Here is a 25,605-nt window from a genome sequence, read left to right on the forward strand (position 1 = left end):
AGTAAAGCTATCATTTAGAGTGTTAGGACAGATAAAGAGCTTCCTTAGCCAAAGGAATTTATCAGCACCAAGCCACTATTATAGAAAATGTTGCAGGGACTTCTTTAAGAAGAAAAAACATGTATCAAAACCAGGAATAAAGAATGATAATAACTACATTACTATCAACGGTTACTTCAAATGGAAAGAATTAAAATTAAGTGCTCCAACCAAAACACAGAGTGTCTAAATGAATAAGAAAACAAGACTCCTACATATGCTGCCTTCAAGAGACTCACGTCAGATTAAAAGACACACAGAGACTAAAAGGAAGGGGATGGAAAAAGATTTTGCTTTGATCGACCTAGAGGGCATTGCACTGAATGAAATGGTTCAGATAGACAAATATTTGATTTCACGTAGAATCTAAAAAAAGTAAAAGTGGAAATAAATTCATAGATACAGAGAATATTTTGAGGGCTACTAGATGGGGGGGGTAGCAAAAATAGGCAAAGGGGTTAGAAGTACAAATGGATAGTTGCAGACTTGGAGATGTAGAAGGTAGCATGGGGAGGATGGTTAATGATGTAGTAATAAATATGTAAGGGGGAAGAGAGGTATTAGATTTAGTGGGGTGATCACTATGCTGTACAACTGAAACTGGTAATTATTGTATGCCAACTATAATTGAAGAAGACTCACTGAATTGTACAATGTAAATACGAGGTGGGGGAAGAGTATGAAACAGATACAAAAGGCAATAGAGCAGAATGGTCAAGAGTGAAGGTGGGGAGCCAAATGGCTCAGGTTCTGATCCCAGTGGGTGACACTGGACAAATTTCTTGACTCCTACATCCTTCAGTCTCTATAAACTGGAGATAATAGTAGCAGTTAATTCTTATTATTCACAGTAGTCCTATTCTATCAGGTCACCACAAACACTGAATTAACAATTACTGAACCAATGCTCCTAGGAAAATATAGGATTAGGTTCCTGCAAGCCTCTGGTTACATTTCTGTCAACTAACCACTACGTATGCATATTTCATGTGTGTTTCTGTGTTAAGACAACTTATTTAATACATACTGTTGATTTGTTAACATAGAACTCACGGCCATAACACTATAACTCATGCTCAAAGAAACAGACTTATCTAACACGTGTATTTTCTCTGCAAGGCATATTGGACAGCCTTCTCGCACTTAGGAACTTCAGACGCCACTTTAGCGCTATGTTTAGGAGTCACTTAAATGATGAAATTACTAAAAAATAAAATAAAAAAGAGAATAAAGCTCAAAAATGCCCTCGAAGTAGTACTAATTAAACCATAAAGAAGATACTTATTTACAGTAGAACTGTAACAAGGCAAAGCATTACTTTGTTCAACCTCAGCTGGGAATGTGGCAACTCCGTCCTTCCTCCACTCTGTATGTCTTGCAAGTGGTCACGAAAATTTAAAAATGACTGACTTTAGCATTACAAATAAATATTAACAAGTAGGTAAATTTCCAAATGCAAGATCCACAAACAACAAAGATCGACTATGCCTCCCTGAGAGTAGCTCTAAAGATTTAGTGAATTAACACAGGCACACCTCAGAGACATGGCAGGCTCAGTTCCAGATCACCACAGTAAGGTGAATACTACAATAAAGCCTGTCACATAAATTTTTTTGTTTTTGAGTGCATATAAAGTTATGTTTATGTTATGCTGTATTCTATTAAGCGTGCAAAAGGATTATGTCTAAGAAACAATGTACATACCTTGATTGAAAAATACTTTACTGCTAAGAAATGCTAACCATCATCCGAGCCTATAGCAAGTCATAATCTTTGCTGGTGGAGGGTCTTGCCCCAATATTGATAGAAATGCAATATCTACAAAGTACTATAAAATAAGGTATGCCTGTACAGATAAAACACTAAGAGCACTCCCTTCCTAGCACACGGTAATGTTATATTCTATCAGGTCACTCAGCTAATGTTAGTTATTATTCAGGAGACAAATATGTCAATAAAATACTATATGATGTAAAAAGCATAACAAACTTATGGGAAAAAACACATAGGCGGTAACAAAAAAAAAAACCACAGAGGTGGGACTATGGCACGAAAATCAAAAATCAAAATTCCTAAAATTTCTTCTCTAAAGCAATTTCTCAATCTGTTCATCTTCCTTTCTTTTCACCAAAAAGTTACACTCCTCGTGCCAGTCATCCACAATTTTTTCCCTCAAAGCCATTCTCCATACACCTTGCCCTTTTTGCAAGGCATCAAAGATAACATTTCCCAAACTCCCTTGCCAAATGGTTTCCATGTTGGGTTGGCCTGTGGGAGACACTAATAAAAGCTGGGAGGGCAGGCCCAAGGAAGAAGCCAGATCTGTCACCCTGTTCCCATTTGCCCAGGGCCATGTCCTTCATGGGTGCAGCTCTTCCCAGAGGACCTCGTTTTCCAGGTCTGATAACAACACTACCTCCCATTCCCCCTTGCAGCCCTAAGGGTAGGCTACCTTCTGGCTGCTGCAAATCTCTGGGTTTCCACACACTGTTTGGTGTCTCATCTCTTTTATCACCTATGCACCCACTTTTCTATAATAAGACCTTTGTCCAAAATGGCTCATCCAGTTCTTCTGACATCCTACTAAGTAAACACCGGCTCAAAAAGGATGTTACGCCCTGCAATTCCCTGCAATTCTTCTGCCATTATGCTCCTTCCCATCACACACGCCCCTGTCCCTCCCACACATCTTAGCTCTCACTTTCTGACTCTAGCTTCTCTGAATTGAGAGGAAATAAAGGGGTTTTGATGTTTTGTTTTAATTCACTGCTGCAACAAAATAAAAGCACTTACAAAGATATTAGAGCTACTTCAGCTTTTTATCGTTAAATACCTTCTGCCATCTTTTCACATGGGCTACTGGCTACCCCTAAACAAATGGTCCCTCCCGTTAACTGTTATTTCTTTTTTAAAGATTAAGCATTACTCTCAACTCAAATACCTTGATTTAAAAAAAAAAAAAAATGCAGCCAATTTGGCACATATACTATTTACTCTCACAGTCGGCACCAGTCACTCCTGGCTGCTGACAATGACCTGTTGTAATCACTATCCATTAATCCTGAGACAACTTCCATTCTTTTTTTTTTTTCATTGCTTCTTACCCCAGTGCATAAAAACGTAATGACTGACCATAAGCACCTGCAAGCATAAAAGAGGAATAAACGAGTTCCTTTGGAAAAAACACAACAGTGAACAAGATTCTGATAAATGAATCAAAGAAGCAGAAGGGGGGACCAAGAGGAATCGTGCTGCTCAGCGAACCCATGTTCTCTTCTTCTCCCTGGAGGCACAGCTAGACCACTTTTCCCAGCAAGGTGTGGCTAGCTTACTGACCACTAACTACTGCCTGGCCCAGCCAAAAATATCCTCCCACGCTGGCTCCTCCATCTGTTCCCCACTTCCAGTGGCTGTACTGAACATTATTGAAAGGTAATCCTGGAGGGCCTGTGTTCAATACAGTCAGGGGCTATTAAGCCTCGGTCGCTAAATGACTTCTTAAAAGAAGTCATTTCCCCCCACCCACAACCAGCCTAAAACCATAAACTCAAAAAACGCATACTGGGTAAAAAATAACTACACACACACACGGCGAGAGAGATTCATTTATTACAATAGGTCACTATGCAGGACATGCCCCTTTCAAAAGAGCTGGCCAAGTAGATATATGTAATAATCCCCAGCATACTCCTTCCAGTAGGATCTGGAAAAGGAGCCCCACTGGGGTAAGGGGCTCAGGAATAAGCACCTGTTCCTGGTTCCACATCTCCTGTCAGCGAGAATAGCGCCACGCTGACCAACCACCTCTCTGTAGCATAAAAACCATGACTCAGAGAGGGCGAGGTGGGCCTCCCAGCATACTAGGGCAGAAACAGAGCTGAGACCCACATCTTGTATGTCAGAGCTACTCAAAGGGGAAGTGGGGCTGGTCCACAGTGTGAGCCAGTCCACAAAGTGTTTCTGGTCTGTGAACAGATAAGTAACAAAATTGAGGGTAAGTGTTCTGGGAACTTTTATAGTAATTTGATAGGGTAATTTAATGTTTTTGACTCTAATAATAAAATTGAAGTCTTGTTATTTTGGACTTCCTTGTTCTTTTATTTCATTTTTCTAGTAATTGATTTTTATTATACCAGATCATGATGGCTTAGATTTTTGAAAAACTATTCCATTTCTCAGAGCACCCCATGTCCCCAGATTCTTCAGCCAAATTCCCAAGGCTAATGCACCCCCTCCCCTAGTCCTTCCTGCCTCACCCTCCCCTGGACTCTCAATCCTCCTGGCTCAGCAATTCGTTCTACCCTTCTTTCCCAGGTGGTGTCTCATTAAAGGGGTGGTGATGAACTCCCCACAAGCCACTCCTATGCATGAGCTGTGGCTCCTGATTCCTGTAAGCTGTCTTGAGGCTCAGGTCCAATCGAAGAGTTAAGTGAACTATCAGTCATCCATCAACACAGCTAAAATAACATGGGCTGTGGTCCCAGAAAATGGTCACAGTGAAAATGACTACAAACCTGTCAATGGGTCTTGCTCACCTTAATTAACCTGACAGAGGCTGTCTATCCATCATCCTAAACCTGAAAGGCAAAGTGAAATGGCCTTCGCCTCTCTCCTCCAAGGAGATGGACATACATGGTAAAATCCCATACTGGTTTGGGGAGAAACGAAAGGTTACTTACAAAGCAAATCGTCTGTGTGTGGCATCAAGTATGATGAAGTATTATGTGAAGGGAATGGGATGGGAAGATAGCATTGGCTCTGCCAAGCAGGACCTGCTGAATCGTCCATGACAAGGGAGTCCTGAACTAGCTGGAGAAAAGGACTTAAACACACACACACCTCCTTGAAACTGAATGAGGAGAAAAACAGATGGCAATGACATAACAGAATGAACAAAGGAAACTGGAGGTACAAGAGAAGACCCAGGTAGCACCAACCTTCCTCAGAGCATGGATATGCGAGGGCTGGGTGTAGATCTGGGCTCCAGGCAGAACACATTTTTTTAGAACTTCCAGGAATGAAAGGACAGTGACCTTCACATAAGCGCACATAGCGCACCTAAGCATCTTTCATAGTTATTTGTCATCAGCGAGATCAGAAAGGCAGGGAACCTAGGGGGAAGTATATTAGTGAGTAGTCTAGTAAGTTTCTGTGCTTCTTTGGATAGTTGAAAAAATTTTAAATAATGTTTTCAAGCAAAGTCAGAGAACGTACACAGGATGATGTTTTAAATCCTCTTGCCATGAACTGGGAATTCTGATGAGATCCGGTCAAAACCAGACACGCTTTATGAAGACAACTGCTCTGCTGCTCCACGTTTAGCCTGGTGACAAGTGGCTGCCCACAGCCCTGACCTCGGCCTCTGCAGCCCCACCTTTCCTTCAGGCCTGGAGAATAGCAGGGTTTCCTCCACCGTGCTCCTCTAGCAGTAAAGGGCAGTGGCCGTCTGTAATGCAGTCTTACAGCCTCCAAGGCACTTCTTGGGCTCTGAGAAAGAAGGCTGAGTGGAGTACCGACATGCACCACAAAGGGCCAGGAAGGAGACAAACATTCCCTCAGCTGACAATCTTTCCAAAGCCTACGGCCACCATCGACCTGGCTCAAGAGCCTGTTGCTGCACCCCTGCTGCCTGGCACGCTATGCACTCGACTTAGCTGTACCGCACACAGACAGACGGGGTTATGGACTGAGGCTAAGACAGGCAGCCAAGGTATATGATTTTAATTGCTTCTAAGGCCTGCTGTCTGAATCTCCCGCTATGCAGCTTCCAAGATTACTCATCTTTGATGCCGACAGGGAAACGTCGTTAATTTTAAATCCCATAACCTAGTATTGTTGATTAATGTATTTCAATGTCTGCAACACCAAGATAAAAACAGTCATGTGCTGCATGATGACATTTCGGTCAACAACGGATCACACATATGATGATGTTCCACTAAGATTATAACGGAGCTGAAGAATTCCTATCACCTACCGGCATGGTAGCCGGTATATCATAACACAATGTGCCTGTGGTTTTGGTGTTATAAACCTACAGCACAGCCAGGTGTATAACAGTACAGCACACACAGCTACATAAGGTACATGACACTCGATAATGACAGATGACCATGTTACTGGCTTATGTAGTTACTGTACCTTTTATCGTTATTTTAGAGTGTACGCCTTCCCTTCTACTTATAAAAATGCTTGTTGTAAAACAGTACGCTGTGTTATGCTGGCAGTGGCCTCACACAGCTCCTATTCACTGCATCTCTTGATTAGGTCTTTTCCTCCTGTGCTTGATTTAGTCTCGTGCTGTTTCGTACAGTACCATGCTACAGCCTAGGAGAAATAGGCTACACTGCATAGCCTAGGTGTGTAATAGGCCGTACTGTCTGTGTGTGTAGTGCACTCTGATGTTTCCATGATGAGATCACCGAATGACAACGTTTCTCGGAACATGTCCTCCTTGTAAAGCAACGCAAGACAAAATTGTTCTACCTAAATCTTGTCTTTACATTCATTAGTTCAGCTCTTCATGCTGCCACATGCTAGGTTCCGCGTTAGCCACTGGTGGTATGAAGAGCAATAGGGCCAAGAAATTTACAGTCTACAAAGACCCACAGTATGTAAAACACAGTCTAATTTCATTCTGCCTTTTCTCTACTTTCTTTGGCAATATGTGTTCACATGACCTATGGGAGTGGCTTTGGTTTTAGTTTTTTTTTTTTTTTTACCATGAACACTACATCTTTCACTTTCATATGTGAAGAAATAAGGCTCAAAAATTGGTTCTTTCAGAAATTAAGGCATAAGAAAACCAGGTACAGGATCTACCTAGCCATATGAGAAATGTCTTCTAACATCAGTTTCCCAGTAATACCCTCTCTTGCCAAAGGCTCTATGGTAGTCAGAATTAAAGTCATTTGTTCTTAGAGGCCAGAAATCTTCCTGATCTAAACTGACTCATAGTTCTACATAAAACCAAGCATGAAGCCAGGACAACTTCTTCCTATCTAAATTAGAAGAGAGATGATTTTACAATATGGGAGAATAGAGAGCTGCTTCTCCACCTTCTGGAATGCCCAAGTATATTTCCACATTCCTGGAGGTTGCCTAAGCGTGCAGAGGTCATGTACTTTATATTCTGAAGGCTATTTAAGGATTATAGGAAACGCGAACTCATCTGTGATATGGCTTTCAAGTTATAAATATCAATGACAGCCAAGTCTGCTGCGTTGGGAACTCCTCCAACAACAGGTTGACAACAACCCAATTCAAAGGCTCTGGAGGAGGCTGACAGACAGCTGCTCTTTCAGTAGTTATTCCTAAAGGAGCCAAGAGGCCTCTCCAAAGGCAGCCAGGTATGACATGCTGAGGGGGGATGGTGACAACATATTTGGTGACAGACAGACACAGCTCAGGAGTGCCACACGACGCCAACATGTCTGTCTGCTCCATGAAGGCTGTCAACCACACACAGTGCAGAGCTGAGAGCAAGAGGGAGGTGCAGACACTGCATAACAACAACAAAAATCACAGCACAGGAAAGGCAGAAAGATCCTTCCCACAGCATAAGCCACAGCAACTAGGTATCAGGGACCAGGGACCCAACTCCAAGTCTCCATGATGCCAGCCTGCTGTCCCCATCTGCCATGCCTGGCAACTTACGGAGAGTGGTGAACGAACTTCCCTATCTGCCAACACTAATTTCAGAACAGACCCTTGAAGAGAGACTGTTCAGTTAACCAGTATCTGAAATGAAGTCTCATTTCCATTGAATGATGTGTGTGATGTGTACATGTAGGGAGGGGAGGAGGGTTGAATTAAATATGCTTCTTGCATCTCAGATAAATTTCACATCTTTAGAGATTCAAAATCCCTTTGAGGTTCTGAAGGAGACACTTCCTGTTTCTCTGGTTTCTCCCAGGGGAATAAACTCTCAAGGTGACACCAGAGAGAAGCCTCTGATACAAGTCACATGGTCACATGATCTTCTAGCTCTAACATTAAGGCTTTTATTCACATCAGACATTTGTCTGCTTGTGAGCTGCTGGGGAGTTTTTTCTCCTGTGATGTTGCTAGAAACAAGGGTTTTTCAAAGACTCACGTATATAAAAGAAACAAGAACTAGGAATGTTTAATGTTTCATTCTGTTGGCCCCATATCCTTGACACCCAAATCCTGTCGGCCTGTGAAATCCAAATATTCTGCTTCCAAGTTGAATGTCTGACTACCAAGGTAACTCTCAAGTGTGGCCTGGACAGTGGTTTCAAGCACTACAGACTATTCAGACAGAAATAGTAAATAAAAACGTATTTAACGAATTGCTTCCTCCATAAACTGTGTTCATAACTGAGGACTGAGAAGACGGTAGTCCTTAAGCAATGGTTCCTCAATAAGACACAATTCAGGGACTGTGCAATCTTTATGAGTCACACTTCCATTCATTGCCTTTTTTATGTTCACTCCATGTCCAGTCTGGGCTAAGCTGCTCTGAAGAGACCAGCCCTTCTGTGTAAGAGTCACTAGCCATAATGAAGCTCAATAAATCTATATTTGATAAAAATCAAATAAGTAAATGGTCTTCTACCCTAGTCACTTTACTAATTCTAGACAGATGAAATATCCTTGCCCAACTTTCCTAAAAAATCAAGTCCACCAGGCCTTAAACGGATAGCCAGAGATGTCCCCTCAATTATCAGCTGGCACTGGTAAGGCCCCTGCTTGGCCCCTTGGGACTATGGTGTATTTTGATGGTTACGAACACTAACATCTGACTCAACTATATGGTCCTCTCCTTCCCAAGGGCAAACATCCTGATCTGTGCTTAGCCGGGTAAATATTTGCTTACTACAATACTTACATGACCTAATGGATCCTCTGTCAATGTCCACCTTGGAACAGTAATCACTCCTGAAATCACAAGGACAGAGACATTTTTAAGTTTCTCCTCTTTGATGACTTAATACACTGCAAACAGGCTGACGAAATCTTCTGTGAACTTTGCTTCTCCCATTTTAGAACCCGGGTGACTTTTAAGATAGTCTCCCTCCCGCCAGAAAAAAAAAAAAAGGATACTTAAAAATAGCTAGATGGGAGGCCCTATCACTTCAAAATCCAGTAGCATTCATCTAAAAAATTGTATAATCTCACTTGTTAGGATCCAAATCCATCCATTATTAGTTCAGCAGGAGTAAGGCTGCATTTGGCAAAGACAGAGCATCTGTACAAAACTGCTCTTTACTCCAAGTCTCAGGAGGAATTAAACTAAAGCTTTTAACAATCCTAATGCTTTCTGGACTCCACCACATTAATATACACATAAAGTCCCAAGTATATGTATACGCAGAATTTTAAAAACAGATAGCTCTATTTAAAAAAAAAAAAAAAACTGGGAGTTTGCAATAAGATCAAGCCAACTGGATTACATGTCTCTTCATTCAAATACAACAGATTACTTAGAGTTGCTTCACTTTGAATAAAACAATGAAAAGACATTTTAGAAATCTACTATGTGCTTCTATATAGTTAACATTTTCCCTCTATAAAACATCTTTTTTAAAAAGGGGGGAGAAATGTAAATGTGTTTTTTAACAGATATGTACAGTACATTTCCAGTATTTGTGGAATTTATCAGCAGAGAATTACAAAACTGAAAGAGCTCGATAAGGAGGCAAGGAGAGAGGGGGAGAGGAGGAAGGAGAAAAAAAATAAAGACCACGTTGCACAGATACAACTTCAAGTTGACTGCCCACTGATTTTCTAAGACTAACCAACTGGTCTGCCTTCCACTTATGGACCTCATAGAAGAACATGTACTATTTTCTGCTGGAAAATCTGAGAAAGTTTTATTTTTAATCCAAAGAAACCAATTCCTTCTTTATATGGTCTGCAGCATATAACTACCATTCACAGCATTAACGTTTTTGTCTTTGTCAACAATCTGAGCAATACCAGAGGGCACCGGGAGAGTAGGCTCAACCTGCAGCCATTCCAAATCCACTGTCTCTATGAAACAGCTGCCTCAAATGCTTACTAAATTAGAAGCATGGAGTGTTGGAAGGAACTGAATCAATACCAGTAACCATGTGGCCACTTTTTATACCGTCTTCTGTTTGAGATAGCTTTGAGGTGAAGGATGGTTTTTGAAACTTGATCATCATCATACAGAAAAAGCTGCTAACTCCAGTAAGTCCATCATCAAGATATATTTTGAGAAAACAATTCTATGCATTTTGGTCAACATCAAAAACACCTCATTCACGTGGAGTGGTATAAACTAATAAAATAAAAACCCATGTGCCTCAGACCTAAATATTGTCAACTTCAGTGCTTTTACTTCTTTCCATATGTTTTCATAAACATCTCACTCAGTAGTTATATGACAGTTTTCTTTATGAGTATTGCGATCAAGTAGGTGGCTTATCATACCAGTAGTAACAATTTAAGATTCAAAAAAACATTCACAACATGCCAAAAAAAAAAAAAAAAATTCATTACCCTTTACCTCCCCCAATGCTCTCAAATTTGGATTTGTTTTTCTTTAATAATACACTAATTAAGAACTCAATCTTGATTTTACCTTGAGAATCAGATAAGCTACTCCCAGAATTATATGAAAACTATTGCATTATCTTTGGCTGTATACATTACCAAAATTCATAATTATCAAGAAACCAAAAGGCCATCCACTTCTATTCTCAGCAAAACTTTAATGTTCCACTAACCTTAAATATCATTTCCTGAGGAGCCAAGGATATAAACGAAAAGTTTATAGCAGTTTCAACTGTGTCTGTAGATAAAGAAAACATTGAAGGAAATCCCTTTTCCTTCCTAATTTTCAAAACAGCACCACTCCACAGCTTTCAAGATTTCACCCAAAGGTATCTTTTCTGGGGATTAACAGGCTCCTCAATCCCTTCTTGGGCTTATGTTTTGATATTCCTTTCTTAATTATACCAAAACTGAGAAAGCATTTATAAACAGAGATCATGGGAATGCAATTCAATCTAGAAAGAATAAGGCAGCAATTCCAGGGGACAGACAGTAAAAGAGTAGCTAGAAAAAACTGGAATCCTATTTCCAACCAACATTTACCGCTTTCATTTTACATTTTGCATAAAAGATATTGCAGATGGCCCGCAAACAAAATAATCTACTTGGATCAGCTCTGCACTCTAGGGCGGCAGGCTATTAGAGATCTGCATTTGAGTTTCTCGGCTACACCTCCCACCCTCATTTAAAGCATCCCAAAGATGGGCCATGATAAAGCAAACAGGTTCACGGACCACCTCTATAGTGTTTACTTTGGATCTGAAGACACAATAGCAGCCAATTCTAGAGCTGTGGTCTCACACCTCTCCACCCCCTTCATGCCCTTCAGCACTGGAATCCATCTGGTTGATCCCTTTTCGATTTTACATCCGAGCTTTTCATCCTCTTGTTCCCTATGTACAATGTCTCTTCAGAGAATCATGAATCTTGATGCAAAAACGACCATGGGCATAACTCAAAGCAGGCTTTCCCTCTCTCCTTTGCCACAGCCTAAAAGGCAAAAGTGGCTCACTGAGAAACCAGAGAAAACAGCTGAAGGGAGTTTATGGCTCTGCCTAAAATATCTTCATGTCTAGGGAAAAGATTTCAAACGATAAGACCATCCAGTGGTATACACTAGAAACAAATCATGACTATGTTTATAAGCTTTAAGTCATTCAATCTTCCTTATCAAACATCAGATGGTCACATAAACAAAGACTCCATAATTATAATACTGGCTTCACATGGCTTGCACCTTATGTTGGGCAGAGCAGGTAAATTTAAATTTTCCCCAGTTACAAAGATCTAGAGTGGTCCTGGACATTAGACTTTATGAAGTCTTGCCCTTAAATGTTTGGTTTCATCACACTTCAACGAACTTTCTAGGATCTTTCCATTTCATTAAAGCCTCCCAAAGTATAATCAAATCTAAATGTGCTCCACATTGCTCAAACTGCCCGGACTCCAACACAGAGATCCAACCCTCATAAACGGTGTGAGGGCAACTGAGTGCCTCTCCAAGCCTCTGTCTTATTTCAATCAGGAGTCACAGTGCCTCAGCCAGAAATAATGGCGGGGATTCACAAACACTACAGGAGCAAAATACAGCTGTCACGTCAGAGAGGCAGAAAGCATTCTACTAACATTAGCAATTATTACTGTGGTTGCTATTGCTGTAAAAGGATAATAAAGAAGATAATAAAAGAGCGGCTCTAGAAACAGCCAGAAGCCTGGAACCACAGCCACCAGTGGTATCTGACGTGTCACATTTTCATTTTGCTGACAGCCCTTTTGTCGGGCAGCTGTGACTGTGACAACGATTTAGTGCCCTGGGGCCTAGAATACCCTTTGTTCTACATATGGTCCCTAGGTAAAGTGTATTTGATTTACAAATGAGAAAATATATTCAAACTTTGTGACATCTGAATTCATCACTAACTTGGATTAGAGAGATAATATTTGTAACCAACAAAGTTTATCCAAGATTGTACCAAGACATGATGACAGCAGTCCAGGAGACCACTTATCTAGGTTTGCAACTATTTTTAATGTTCATCTACGATGTTATGAAGAGCACATCCCCTTTACAAAACTTGCACACCACCCCAAACAAAATTTAGTATTTTCATCAAAATTATTTTAACAGGTGCTAGGGAATTAATCTTAAAACTGGTTCTGGAACCATCCCCAAGTGACACCTGGTTCTGCCCCTTAGCTGTAGTGTAGGGAGGCCCTGAACAGTTAACGTGATCATCTGGGAAGTTGGAACACAAACTCAGTGCCTCACATGCCTACTGAATTAGCAACCCAGCCCATCCGGGCAATCTGAACAAGTCCTCCAGAAGATTCGCAAGCATGCTCAAGTTTAGAACTACTGTCAACAGGCTATTAACACGTGGGCTGGGACATCACTTCAGATAGCTCTTTTCCTTAAAAACCTATCTGGCATTTTTCTGTTCCTTAAAAATCTTCTATAGGGTGATGTCAACTGTTCCTTTCTATTTTTAAATCCTCATGATGAGGCTGAGGATGATTCATTCAGCGCCTTATGTGATCTCTTTAACGGTAAGGCTTCTTCTCTTTCACCCCTAATGGAAGATGACTGCTGCCTGTTATTTCTGATTTAATTACAGGCACAATTCAGTAACAAAAGCCTGTCCTTTATCAACCTCGGCAAAAGCCATAATAGTGTTATAATTATAACGCTCCATTCTTTTCCATGTGTTCATAATAACGTATCCTTTGAAACTGATCATACCACATGTCATAACAAAGAAACACAACACCCAGGGTCAAATTTAGTTTATTGTAAATAGAAATCAAAAATGTAAGTGTTTAGGCAAACCTTTTTCAGTTGACAGGAAACAAGTATACATTAACTATCTGGCTTTAACTCAATTATCTCAGTGAAACATGAAAACAAGAAAGTTGATTTAATACTTGCTATGGGTCCTAAGATGACCTCACGATACTGAATGGTCTTATCAACAGACACTACCCATCATCTAATTATCAAAGCAAGAAGCATTAAGGTACATTTCTTAAATAATCCTTTTCTATACCTTTTATTTGTTGTAGTGTATATTAATTCAAAGAAGTTAATTTCATACTTGCTGTGAAACAACCTGAATTGTGAATACTAACATTATTAATTTCCCTTTCCTTTTTGATGAATTTCATTCTTAAACTGGGTAAGAAAGGTGAGATTAATGACGTCTGGAAGACAATGTTCAGTTCTTGTAAGATATTAAATCAACCTCACGTGTTCAAGCAAACAGAACCAAGACAAATAGTAATGGAAGTATCTCTAGGTGGTGTCCAAGGTGTCATGCAAATAAATGCCCAGAACCCCAGGAAGCGTTTAAGCTGAAAATTCCAGTTGACACTCTTTTGGGACGAGAGAAGAATGAAAGCTGGAATTCTGAAGACCGCAATACGCACTGATAAACTCATGCCCTTAACATTGAACAATTGAATTTATTTATCATACTACATTTAAGTCTCGATTTTCCAAGGGTCCCTCTGTGTATTACTCAGCCTCTTTACACCCTTGTCTTCTCTTGACTCTCTGTGCCAATCTCAGGACTCCTAGGCTAACCACGGGTGAAGAGACAGGTCTCCCTCATCAGAGTATATGAAGAAAAGGAGCATGAATTCAGTTTCATTACGTAGTTTTAGACAGCCAGGGACCTTGGTGTATATATGTTAATCCTATTTTGATAATAAGGCCGCTGTTAATTGAGAAACTGCTAGGTGCCAAGATGCTAGGAGCTCTATGTTATCTAACATAACAATAGCTCTTTGAGGTAGTACTATTAGACATATTTTGCAGATAAAAACCTGAAGCTCAGAAAGCTAAATATCTCCTGTAGGTGACCCCCATCTTCACAGGGCCTTGTCAGGCTCCCATACCACACCACTTCTCTAGGAACATGAGTAAACAGTCCATTTACAGCTGCCTAGACATTATTCCAGAAGACCCGAAAGCCTCACGCACACCCTTTTCCTATAAAAAGCTTCCCTGCCTACTCCAGCTCCAACTGACTCAAGTCTTTAAATTCCAACATTTAAATACAATTTCCCAATTCTATGCTATTAGATTTTCGAATGTCCACTAGAATATCCTGTGTCTAAATAAATCTCCCCTCACAAACAAGTCCACTCAACTAAGACCAATATCCAAGTCCTAAATGCAGCCATCAGTTACCTCTGGCCATTGTCTAGAGCAGTGTTCTTCAGTATGACAGCTCCTACCACATTTAACTTAAATGTAGCTATTTACATTAAATTTTTTTTAAAAATTCAGTTCCCCAGACATACTAGTGACATACATGTTCAACAGCTACATGGGGCTAGTGGCTATTAAGGTAGACAGCACAAATACAGAACAGCTCCTTCAGGGCAGAAAGTTCTACTGGCTAGCACTGCTGTAGAGACATTTCAGGAGAGCACATTTTTATTTCATATCCTACCAACAACTGTGCAGGAGGACAGAGCCTCTTCACTACAAAATTAGTTACGGGCTTCATCAGACCAACTGTGGCATACCTGTGTCTTTAGCTATCACCTTTTAAGAAAGAGCATGCCTTGAGATGTTAGGTCACTTGATAAACTTATAAAAGCTGAGCCACCACGTAGAACAGAAAGCATCAGAAGAAACTATCATTATAAGCCCTTCCATTCAGGAATAACCAGGAGCAGCCACACACATACGCAGGGCCACCCACACAGGGCCATCCCTGAGGCAAATCCTCACCAAGCTCTCTAGCGGTGAGTTAGTCTTTGCTATTTCTCCTTGGCAAGTCATGGTCCTCAAATTTGGTCTCTCGTTTCTAATTATTAAAGGAAATCAATACAAAGAAACCACCTTTTGAATCACGGTATTTCATACCAATCATTCTCACTTAATTGCTTCAATAAAAGTTGGAAAATTAGCAATGAGATAAGCTCTCATGACAGTGACAGTGTGACAGGAGGCTAGACAAGAGAGCCTTAGTCCCCTCAGTGATACCTGACCTGGAGGGTTACTTAAAAGATTTCCAGGAATTAAAGTCTTGAGAAGCTCTGGGTATCGCTCCTATGTGGGGGAGGAGCCTAAAATACAGTGTTGGTTAGTGCTGGATTAGAACAGCCCCAGGTTGGACATATAGTGATAAACAGGCAAGGTCAATGATCTGACCTTCAACTTACAACCTGCAAGTACCCTAAACGTGCATTTCTTCTCTCCCTTCAGTTCTTCTTTGCTTTTCTCTTCTTCCCTCCCCATTGTCTATGCACCAGGCCCGAGGTTGAACTCTATGCCCAAGACAAGCCAGCCCTCATAGCTGTCGATACTGGTCTATACGGTGGTGGATTTAAGTCTGAATGTCCCTCACCCAACCCCCCCCCCCCACTGCAAACCCCTTTAGGTAATTTTAGGAAACCCCCATGGTGTCAGATTCAAATTGGTACACAGTTCAGACCTAGGTCTCTTGCACCGCAATGATAAAGTAACACACGAGAACTTTGTAAAGCTAGGACAAGAAATTAAAGTGGAGAGTTTTCTAATAAATATGCAAATCAATTCATCTTGGGGGCAGCAGGTAATAAACTAAAATATTCCTCCCCTAGAGCCTATGAAAGTCATCTAATCCCGCACAAGTGTTCCTCTTTCCTGAGTTCCAACTCAGTCACATCGGCAAGATCGATTTCTACCTTTTCCCAAAGTTATTCACCTTTGCTTAAGGACCACAGACAGCCAGCTGAAACACTAACCCTAATGAGAGTCCCAGCATTAACCATTTCCAGCCCAGTAGCTCACAACAATAACTTTGTAACCTGGTAGATCTTTCTCCAGCCTCATCCTCCCCACCTCCACCCCACTCCCAATCCATGTCTGACTAGCTGCCAGACAGACCTTGGGAAATGCCCTGAAGGCAGGGCCTTTCTGCTCCTGTAAGGTGGCTTTGGCATCATCAACTCAAAGTCCAGGGGCCCAGGAGGCCCAAGAGGCCAATCTTTGGCTCAGATCCCTCAACTGCTGGAGGGGAGAGGAAGAGCAAGAAGCCAGTTGTCAGAAGTTTTTTTATATATTACTAGGTAAACCAGGTTCCCACCAGAAATATGTGCCTTCTCAGTGATGGTCTTAATCCATCTGGACCCAAATTCGCAGTATCTCCAAAGTATGCCTGTATATTCTACATCTACTCTGAGAAACTCTTCCAAACCTGACGTGCCCGCTCCCTTCTGTGTATGGTAAGGTAACACCCAATAACCATAGTGTCAACTCAAGAGCAGGACATGTCTGACATTCCTGGCATCTCTGAGTAGCATTTTAGACCCACAACAATACACAAAATCAACACTCTGCAAGTATTTGATAATCCAATGATAACTCACTATCCATGCTTGCAAGTTCATTGTTCCAACAGTGGATGGATGTCTCAGACCGTAAGATCTCTTAATGTATTGTCTGCACACCAGGAGCCTCTGAAGGCTCTGTGCCGAGGGATGGAGACCAGGCTCTGACCCCAGCTGCCTTGTGAATTCCAGCTCTGCCATTTATTTATCCAGCAAAGTACTTAACATCGCTAAGCCTCCTTTCATCTTCTGTGCATCGAAAGTAATTACTAACCCCCACCCCCACCAGGGTTGTTGAGCATCAGATAGGGACAAAGTACTGAGCATAGTGCCTAACACACAGTAGGCCTTCAACAAATGTTACCCCTATCTCTTTTTCTCCTATTACACCTCCTTAAGGGCACATGTAGCATCATAGTAGAAACAACATGGTTAGGGGAATAAAACTGACCTGTGTTCAAATCCCAACTCTGTTCTGATCCTAGCTCTGGGGCCTTAGGGAAATTATTCTACCACTCAGCTTCAGCATTTTTATCTGTATAATGGAATTAATAATCAACCTCAAAGAGTTAGTCTAAGAATTAAATAAGGGAAAAGTTGCCAAGTACACAGCAACCCAGTTATATTTTACTACATGTTATGATTCAGTCAAAACACAACTGAAAATGGAAAAAAAAAAAAAACCTGTGCATTCCTCACATCACTGTCATCTCTTTTCAGCCACTTTAAGTTCATAAAACAGACCCTACAACCTCTGAGAGTCTTCAGCCACGGTCTCCAAGAGTGAATGTAAGAAAATTACATTGAAAGCTGGAAGGAGACCGATTTCTGTAAGGCAAATATGTGCATCCTCATTTTTATCGCTTTGCCAAATTCCAAATATTCATATCTACTCGTATTTACACATAACACTAGTAATATCATTCCCAAAAGGAAGATACTCTAATACTATTGGTTACGTTTTAAAAAAACGAGTCTAGGATTGAAACCACTCTAACAAAAGAAGAACCCAAAATACTGAGAGAGAAAAATCCAGATTTGAAATGAATATTCAAACAAGTGGATGAAACCTTGCAACCCCACAAAAGGCAGTCTCTAGCCAGGATCACATCCTTACTGGGAAGAAAAATAAACTCTACTCTTGAAGATCAATTTGCAAGTTTCTGAAAACTCAGAGAGGACATGAGAACAAAGAAAGGCCTGGTGCTCTCATTCTCTCCTCCTAGGGGCCATGTGCTTCCTGGCTTCCCCCTCCTACGGGCTCAGGATCAGAGTCCAGGGGCCCAGAAGGCCCAAGGGGCCAATCTTTGGCTCAGGTCCCCCAACTGCTGGAGGGGAGAGGAAGGGCAAGAAGCCGGTTGTCAGAAGTTATATAAGTTACTAGGTAACCCAGGTTCCCACCAGAAATATGTGCCTTCTCAGTGATAGTCTTACCACACAAAGCTGAAAACTGGCTTTACTTCCTTTCTGCTCTCCCAGGCCCAGCTCAGAGCTCAGCAGCACCCTCCGCACACAGCTTGCTCAGGCACGCAGGCTCTTACCTCAGTCCCACCTCGTTGGCTGATGCAAAGATGCAAAATCAGTCACTCCCTCTGATGCAGGTTGAGGAACGCTCGTCCGAATCCAAGGTGTGTGACCTATGGTTCACAAAAGTCTAAATTTCTCTAAAGAGCTGCAAACTCACTGACTATCCCAAAGTATCCGTGCAGCTCTCTGCCTCTGAGCTTCCTCACTCTTATACCACGATCTCCAGCTGTCCTCATTTTTCCTCACCCAACAAGCCTCAGGGCTCACAGATGTTCCTTGCTAAAACTTTTAAGTCAGCTGCCTCCTCCTGGCTAATGATAGCCTGAAGTTCACCAGAAGCATCATATACCACTAATCAGAGCATAGCCTCAGCTAACAATACTGAATGCTCACCGACAAGCCAGATGCTCTAGTATCGATAACTTTTACAACAAGCCATTTTAGGAGCTACTATCCTTTGTAGATGAAAGAGCTACTATCATTTGCAGTGTTAAAGTAACCCGTACCAAGTCACACAGCTGACAGGTGGTGAAGCCAGGATGTGAACCCTGACTAACCACAGAGCCCTCACTTGTAACTTTTGTACTGGCCATGTACCTTCCAACCGCTCTTGACCTTTCACTGTCCTTTTCTTAGAGTGCTGGAGGAAAGAATGACCTCTTAGGCCCAAAAAACCACCATCAGGTGCTGGGGCAGGGGATGACCAGCTGTGTCCACCTGGCCTACACCGACAGCTGCACCCACCTTCTTCATCAGCGCCGCTCCCGAGCCGCAGAAGTGGAAACTGAACCTCACCATGTAGGCCGGGCTGTGCTGCCACACCAGTCAGGTAAATGTGTTTGATTTGTTCGGTGTGACTCTACCCTCATTCCCGGCAAAATCCAACATGCAGAGCCCAGGAATCTGCATTTTTCACCGCAGGTGATCCTGATGCCATCTCAGAACCACTGGACCCCTGCCCTTCTCCAGAGCCACAATTTTCAAGGCAGAATTGGAAAACAGATGTCAGGATCCCTTCAGGAGCTTTTAAAAAGATATGTCCCCACCCCCCAACAAAAACAAAACAAACAAACCCAGAATCTTCTGGGGTGTAAGGAGCAGGGAGAGGAGATAGAAGTTGTGACTAATTTCCTAACTTTGTGGGCCAGTATAAATCCCTAGCCACCTTTTTTCCTGAGCCACCTCATTATGATTCAAATGACTTAACATTCCTACCTCCAGAGGTTCATTTAGCAGGTTTGTTGCAAGTGAAGAGAAAGGAGTGAGGAGAGAAACAAAAAGACAGACAGGAAGGAGAGAAGGAAAGAGAAGTACTGGGGAAGCCTTTTAGCCGCTGTGATAGGAATAACAGGCCCCTCACACACACAGATTATGAGTAGGATTTACACTAGCACTCTCCAAAAGGAAAATAAGGCAAGCCACATTTGTAATTTTAACTATTCTAGTAGCCACATTAAAAAGTAAAAAGAGACAGGTAAAAATAATTTTAATAATGTAGTTTAACCCAATGTATCTAAAATATTATTGTAAAACACGTAATACTGGCCTCTAAACATTATTAATAAAATCTTTTGTTCTTCACACTAAGCCTCCAAATTTCAGTGTGTATTTTACATTTACAGTATATCTCAATTCCAATTAGCTGCATTTCAATTGCTCAACAGCTACACGTGGCTAGTGGCTACCATGTTCCACAGTCCAGATTTAGACAGAGATAAGAAGAGAAGGAGTGAGATTAAGGTCTTGAACAGAGAACTAAGGGAGTATGACATCCAGGGTCATCCATGATCCACACACAATCTGTGTTCATAAGGAGTTAGGGATAATCGGCCTTCGGACTAAACACAGTATGTTAGCACTATTTGTTAACAAAGAGATAACTGGTGTGACCATTTTTGTGCCAAAAAGTACCAGGCCCACAAATGAAGAATGAGAGTCCATTACCATATGGACACTCAGTAACACGGTGCCCAGTTGTACATCACACATATTAGTATCTAGTAGACACCAAGCAGCGGTCTGCATCCTCAGCACCCACCCACACAGAGCCCAGGCTTCCAACAGGTACAGCTGGAGAGCAAAGCTTCACCCAACGAAATTAAACAATACTGCCCTCTCACTCAGTGCTGGGTAGGGTATATGGGACATAGGCAGATGATGATAAAAAAAAGTGAAGGAAGACAGTTTACCACTTGCGGCGGACAGAATAATGCCCTCACCCAACGATATCTTATCCCAACTCTCAGAACCGGTAAATATGGCAAAAAGGACTTTGCTGATGTTATTATGTTAAGGATCTCAAGACGGGAGAGCATTGTAGATAATCCAGGTGAGCCCACTGTAATCATAAGCGTCCTTATAAAACAGACGGAGGAGGGTCAGAGTTAGAGAAGCAGATGTCATCACGGAAGCAGAAGTCAGTGTTTTAATCATCTGCTTTGAAGATGGAGGGGGGCCACGAGCCAAGGAGCACATGGCCACCTCTAGCGGCTGGAAAAGGCAAGGAGACAGTCTTCCCCTACGACCCCCCAAAAAAATCAATTTTGCTCACGCCTTGAGTTTTACCCAATGAGACCTACTTTGCACTTCTGATCTCCAAAACTGTAACAAATTTGTGTTAAGCCATGAAGTTTATAGCAATTTGTTACGGCAGCCACAGGATACTAATACATACACATTGATTATGATGACACTTTAAGGTATCAGTGGTACTGTACTTATAGTATTAGCAATGATGGTAGTGGCCCCCACTTACTGAGGGCTTATTAAACCTCAAGCATCCTACTAACTACTCACAAACTTTTTAAAGATGCACTTTGTTCATTCTGGAATTACTTTAGATTTACCGAAAAGCTGCAGATAGTAGAGTCCCCATATACCATTCAATCATCTTCCTCAATGCTAACATCTTACACAACTTCGTCAAAACCAAGAAATTAACAACTGCACAATACTATTAACTAGAGACTTTACTGGATTCCACCAGTTTTCACAGGTTTTTATATTCCCAAGAACCTTATGAGGTAGGTACCACTCTAATCCCCACATGACGGAGGAGGATGCTGAGGCTTAGTAAGACTCAATCACTTGTTCATGGTTACAACAATGAAGACTGGCAAGTCTTTTATACTCGATTCCTCTGCTTGGCCTCTACACCATAAGCTTCCCTAGATATCATCCGCATCTTACTGGACAGGAAAACCAGTGAGGAGCTAGTTACCAGGAACAGCATCAAACGTGGATGTATCTGACTTTGAAGGCCAGCAACACCATTTCCTTTCCTGACACGAAGCAATGACTGACCACTCGGGAACATGAAAAGTGCCTGAAACCCATGAAAATATCATGGTGATTGTGACGGGAAAGGAGGAGATCATGCCTCTGGAAACTGCCTAACTCATTCTAAGGCCACTAATAAACCTAAGAGCTTTCCTGTGGCTCTGTCAGTGAAGAGAAACCCAAGAGCGCCCATCACAGAGTTGTTTAGAAGGAGCATTTCTATCGAACATGTGGCAGGAAGCACTGCCATCAATAACTACCCTAAACCCAGCTTCAATCAAACAGCCAGGATCCACGCTTTCGGGCCTTTACAACGCGATTTTAATAAGCTCCTTTAAAACACTCTTCTGGGAGATTTTGTACCTCAAACCTTTCTAGCCCCTAGATTTTACCACCTGAGCAACAAAAGAAGTAGGAAGACAAGCTGTTTCCACTGTGAGGTGGTTACCAACCTCACACAAAATTATATACAGCAAGTCACACAAGAACTAGGACAAATTCACCTATGGGATGGCCCATAACAAGACACCGTGATCCCTTTTCTCCTAGCTTTTATTCCCTTTGTGGCATTCCATGATTCAGCAGGCCTCTGGCCCTGTTATGGTAACTATTTTGCTACCTATGCACAGGCAGACAACGGAGGTATTACAGGTTTGGTTCCAGACCACTGCAATAAAGCAAGTTGTAATTTCGAAAAAAAAGTAACGTGTGAAGCGCAATTAAATAAAGCACAATAAACATGAGCTTTGCCCATATCTCTATCATTGGTTCTCAGAGTGGACCCCAAACCAGCACTGGCATCATCTGGGAACTTAGACATGCAAATTCTCAGGTCCTATCCCAGATCTACAGAATAAGAAACTTTGGGGGTGGGCCCAACACTCTAAGGTTTAACAAGCCCTTCAGGTGTTTCTGATTCGTGCTACAGTTTGAGAACCTCTAAGCCATGTATTTTCCCCACCCCATTGCTGACCCGCGACCGAGAATGTTTCAGAAAGCTCTCTGTCTCAAAAATAAACATTGCCACACACTGACTGTGGGCTCAAGAAAGCCACTCAAAAGCTCAGGTGGGGCGGCATGTTCTTTCATCACATAGTTAGGGAGCAGTACAGGCCAGGCCTGTGCTACATGCTAGAGGCCCTTCTTTAGCTATATGGGACTTAAAGTGTAGAAGAGCTTGCAGGTATCGATCCAGAAAATTGTCAAATGAATATAAAATGATAAACTGTGGCAAACACTAAGAAAGAAGAGAATGGGAGTGCCACAGCAGAGAATGATGGGGCTTTCTTTTCACCACAGTGGTATGGGAGGTCTCCCTGGGGAAGGGACAATTAGGCTAGGATATGAAGGAGCAGGAGCTGGCAGAGGGAAGCAGGTAAACACTCTCAGCAGGGAAAAGGTTGTGCAAAGGCCCTGGAGCAGGAGACAGCTTGGAGCTTTGGAGATGCTGAACAAAGCCAGTGTGGGCAGAAAGCAGAGAATGAGGCAGGTGAACTGAGAGATGAAGCTGGAGAAATTACCTGACCTTGGACCATGCTGTCCTTCACGGGCCTGGTCACGAGTCTGTTTTGGAATATAAACTTACGAGGATGTTTATAACTTTTAGATAGAATAATGACAATAAACATAATAACATTTATCCAGCACTGACCTAAGTCTTCCTCATTGTAACATATGTAATCCTGAACATAAGTAGTTTCCATTATCATCATCATCTTCATTTTATAGATGAGGACAGAAGTTAACTAAGTTGCCCCAGGTCACCTAGCTAGTTAACCTAGCTAGACTGAATCAAGCAGACCAGCTTCAGAACCAGGCTCTCGACTACCTCACCACACTGCCTCTTGGCAAAAGATCTGGTCTGCATTTTCAAAAGCTTATAATGGATCCCATGTAGATAGGGAAAGGGAAACAGAAGCAGAAGCCATTACATTGCCCGGGCAGAAAGAGCAGTGGCCTGGGCCAAGGTGGTGGCAGCAGAGCTGTCCAAGCAATAGAAATGTCCAGATAGCAAAGAAAGAATAGACTCTCCCAGGCTGTTTAACAAGTTCCAAAACTCCTGAATGAAGTGGGTGCACCCCTCCCCACCCCCTGCACCTTCCCTCAGAGAATCAGAATAAGAGCTGCAAAGAGAGCTCCTTGTCCCAAAACACAGGGCTGCCATGGTGACAGAAACATCAGCCCTTGGCCTCTTCAATCAGAACTGCGATTATTCTTAAACTTCAGCATTTTGAGGAATAAGTCTGTTCTTTGTTTAGAACGGACGTTGTTGACCAGCAGGAAAGGTCACAAATGGCCAAGAAAACTCACAGAGTAATATCTGCATAAATAATGGTCAGACTCAAACTGAGAGGTAAAAAGAGGCTTCTCGCTCACACTTTAACAAGCAGTGTTTCTTTTAATGACTTTAACTGTGTTGTAGTTCATTATGGAGAGAATGACAGCATGTTCATCAGGGTGGCTTGCTTTTCCAGTAAAGTCCCGCCTAATAACTTGGTAGAAATGGTTTGGGTCTTGGAGAAGCCTGGTATTTGACCATTTCCTTTGTTAGAGTCTGTGGGTGTGGTCAGTGTTACCTGGCTTTAAATAAAAAGGAGCAAGGTATGGAGGTTTCACCTCAGTCAGCCCACAGAGATTGAGAATCAAAGTCAATGACACAGGTCTATGTGAGCAGTGGGGACATGCTGACCAGCCAATGGAGCCAGGGAGCTTTCTGTCTCCCATGACAAGTCAAATCGGGTACCACCAGGCCTTTGCCCCCCCCCCCCAGATGAGCCTTGATTTTGTCCTATGACACGCATGTCCGGACGCAGCATGGACAGGCCAGATGTGGAGTCTGGTGTGCCTCTGGAGGAGAGGGTGGAGGAAAGGTGGGCAGTGAGAGTATCATTAACATATGTAAATCAGTCACAGCCTTCCTTACTACAGTTGTGAAAAGGCCACATGGATTTGAGTTTTAAAGGGTTTTGTGTTGAAATGCTATAGAAGTGGGCAGACTGCCCTCTGAAGCTCTCACTTGCATAACTGTCCATTTCCCCACCAGTCTCCTTCCTGACGGTCACTGCCTTGATTAGCCACCAAGTTTCTGTATTCTAAACTGAAATTTTAAAACCTGATGAGTGAAATATGCTATGTCTTTCTCTTATTTACAAAATTATTAAATTAACTACTCATATTGTTTTCCCTAGAGGATAATGAACCTTACAAAGAAAGAGCTGCCCCACACTCACCCCACTCAAAGGGGTCAAAAAGCTTCTAATAATATACGAAAGATAAAGGGATAGGATTGGAAGGAGAACTCCATCTCTGTGGGCCTCAACCCCCAAAGCATTAGGTCCTGAGTACCCCCAACCCCTACCACCCGCTTCCTAAGGAACCATCGGCAACAGCTAATGCACCGCACAGTGAGCTCTTTGAGAAGTGCAGTAGTCGTCTGCCATAAGCAAACAGTCCTCGAGTGGCCTGTAAGATGCCGACTGAGTGGCTTAATCACCCAGCAGGGCCTAGTACACGATACATAAAACTCCTCTGAGGCAGCAAGCCTGTAAATGGAAAGCATTATCATAAGTAACAGGATTAATAACAACACGGGCATGAAACAAACAGACACCACTGGATTACTTTTCCGACCTCTTCAGGGAGACCACCGAGTTGGATGGAAGGTTTTCTTTGTTTTTAAACAAGATAGCGTCTCCTACCATGTGACAGCAGGATCCTTCTCCAGGGAAATTACTTCTTGTGCATCTGTCCTACCAATGACAGGTTGCCTGAAGTACAAGAGTCAAAACCAAACAAAAAAGTACAGTCTAGAAGAAGGTCCAGAGGAATTTTACAATTCTGATATAAAAAACAAAAACAAACAACAAACAAAAAAAAAACAAAAAAAACCAAAAACAA

General features: G+C 42.1%; 1 protein-coding gene across 10 annotated transcripts in view; it reads right to left on the reverse strand.

Moving 5' to 3' along the window:
* The window catches only part of MGAT5 (alpha-1,6-mannosylglycoprotein 6-beta-N-acetylglucosaminyltransferase), a 321,573-nt gene that overhangs the window by 269,701 nt on the left and 26,267 nt on the right, over window positions 1-25,605 (reverse strand). For 4 of the 10 annotated variants that reach the window (XM_016163995.2, XM_016164007.2, XM_016164003.2 and 1 more), the window contains exon 2: window positions 8,891-8,940. The exons of 3 other annotated variants lie outside the window; for them this stretch is intronic. The gene's annotated coding sequence lies outside the window, so the exon portion shown is untranslated. Of the gene's footprint in view, window positions 1-8,890; window positions 15,930-18,443; window positions 25,548-25,605 lie in introns of those variants that run through there. 3 more of the 10 variants (XM_016164008.2, XM_016163996.2, XM_016164005.2) reach the window with 2 other exon arrangements.

This window comes from Rousettus aegyptiacus, unplaced genomic scaffold (assembly GCF_014176215.1).
Source record: "Rousettus aegyptiacus isolate mRouAeg1 unplaced genomic scaffold, mRouAeg1.p scaffold_m13_p_2, whole genome shotgun sequence".
Taxonomy (NCBI): domain Eukaryota; kingdom Metazoa; phylum Chordata; class Mammalia; order Chiroptera; family Pteropodidae; genus Rousettus; species Rousettus aegyptiacus.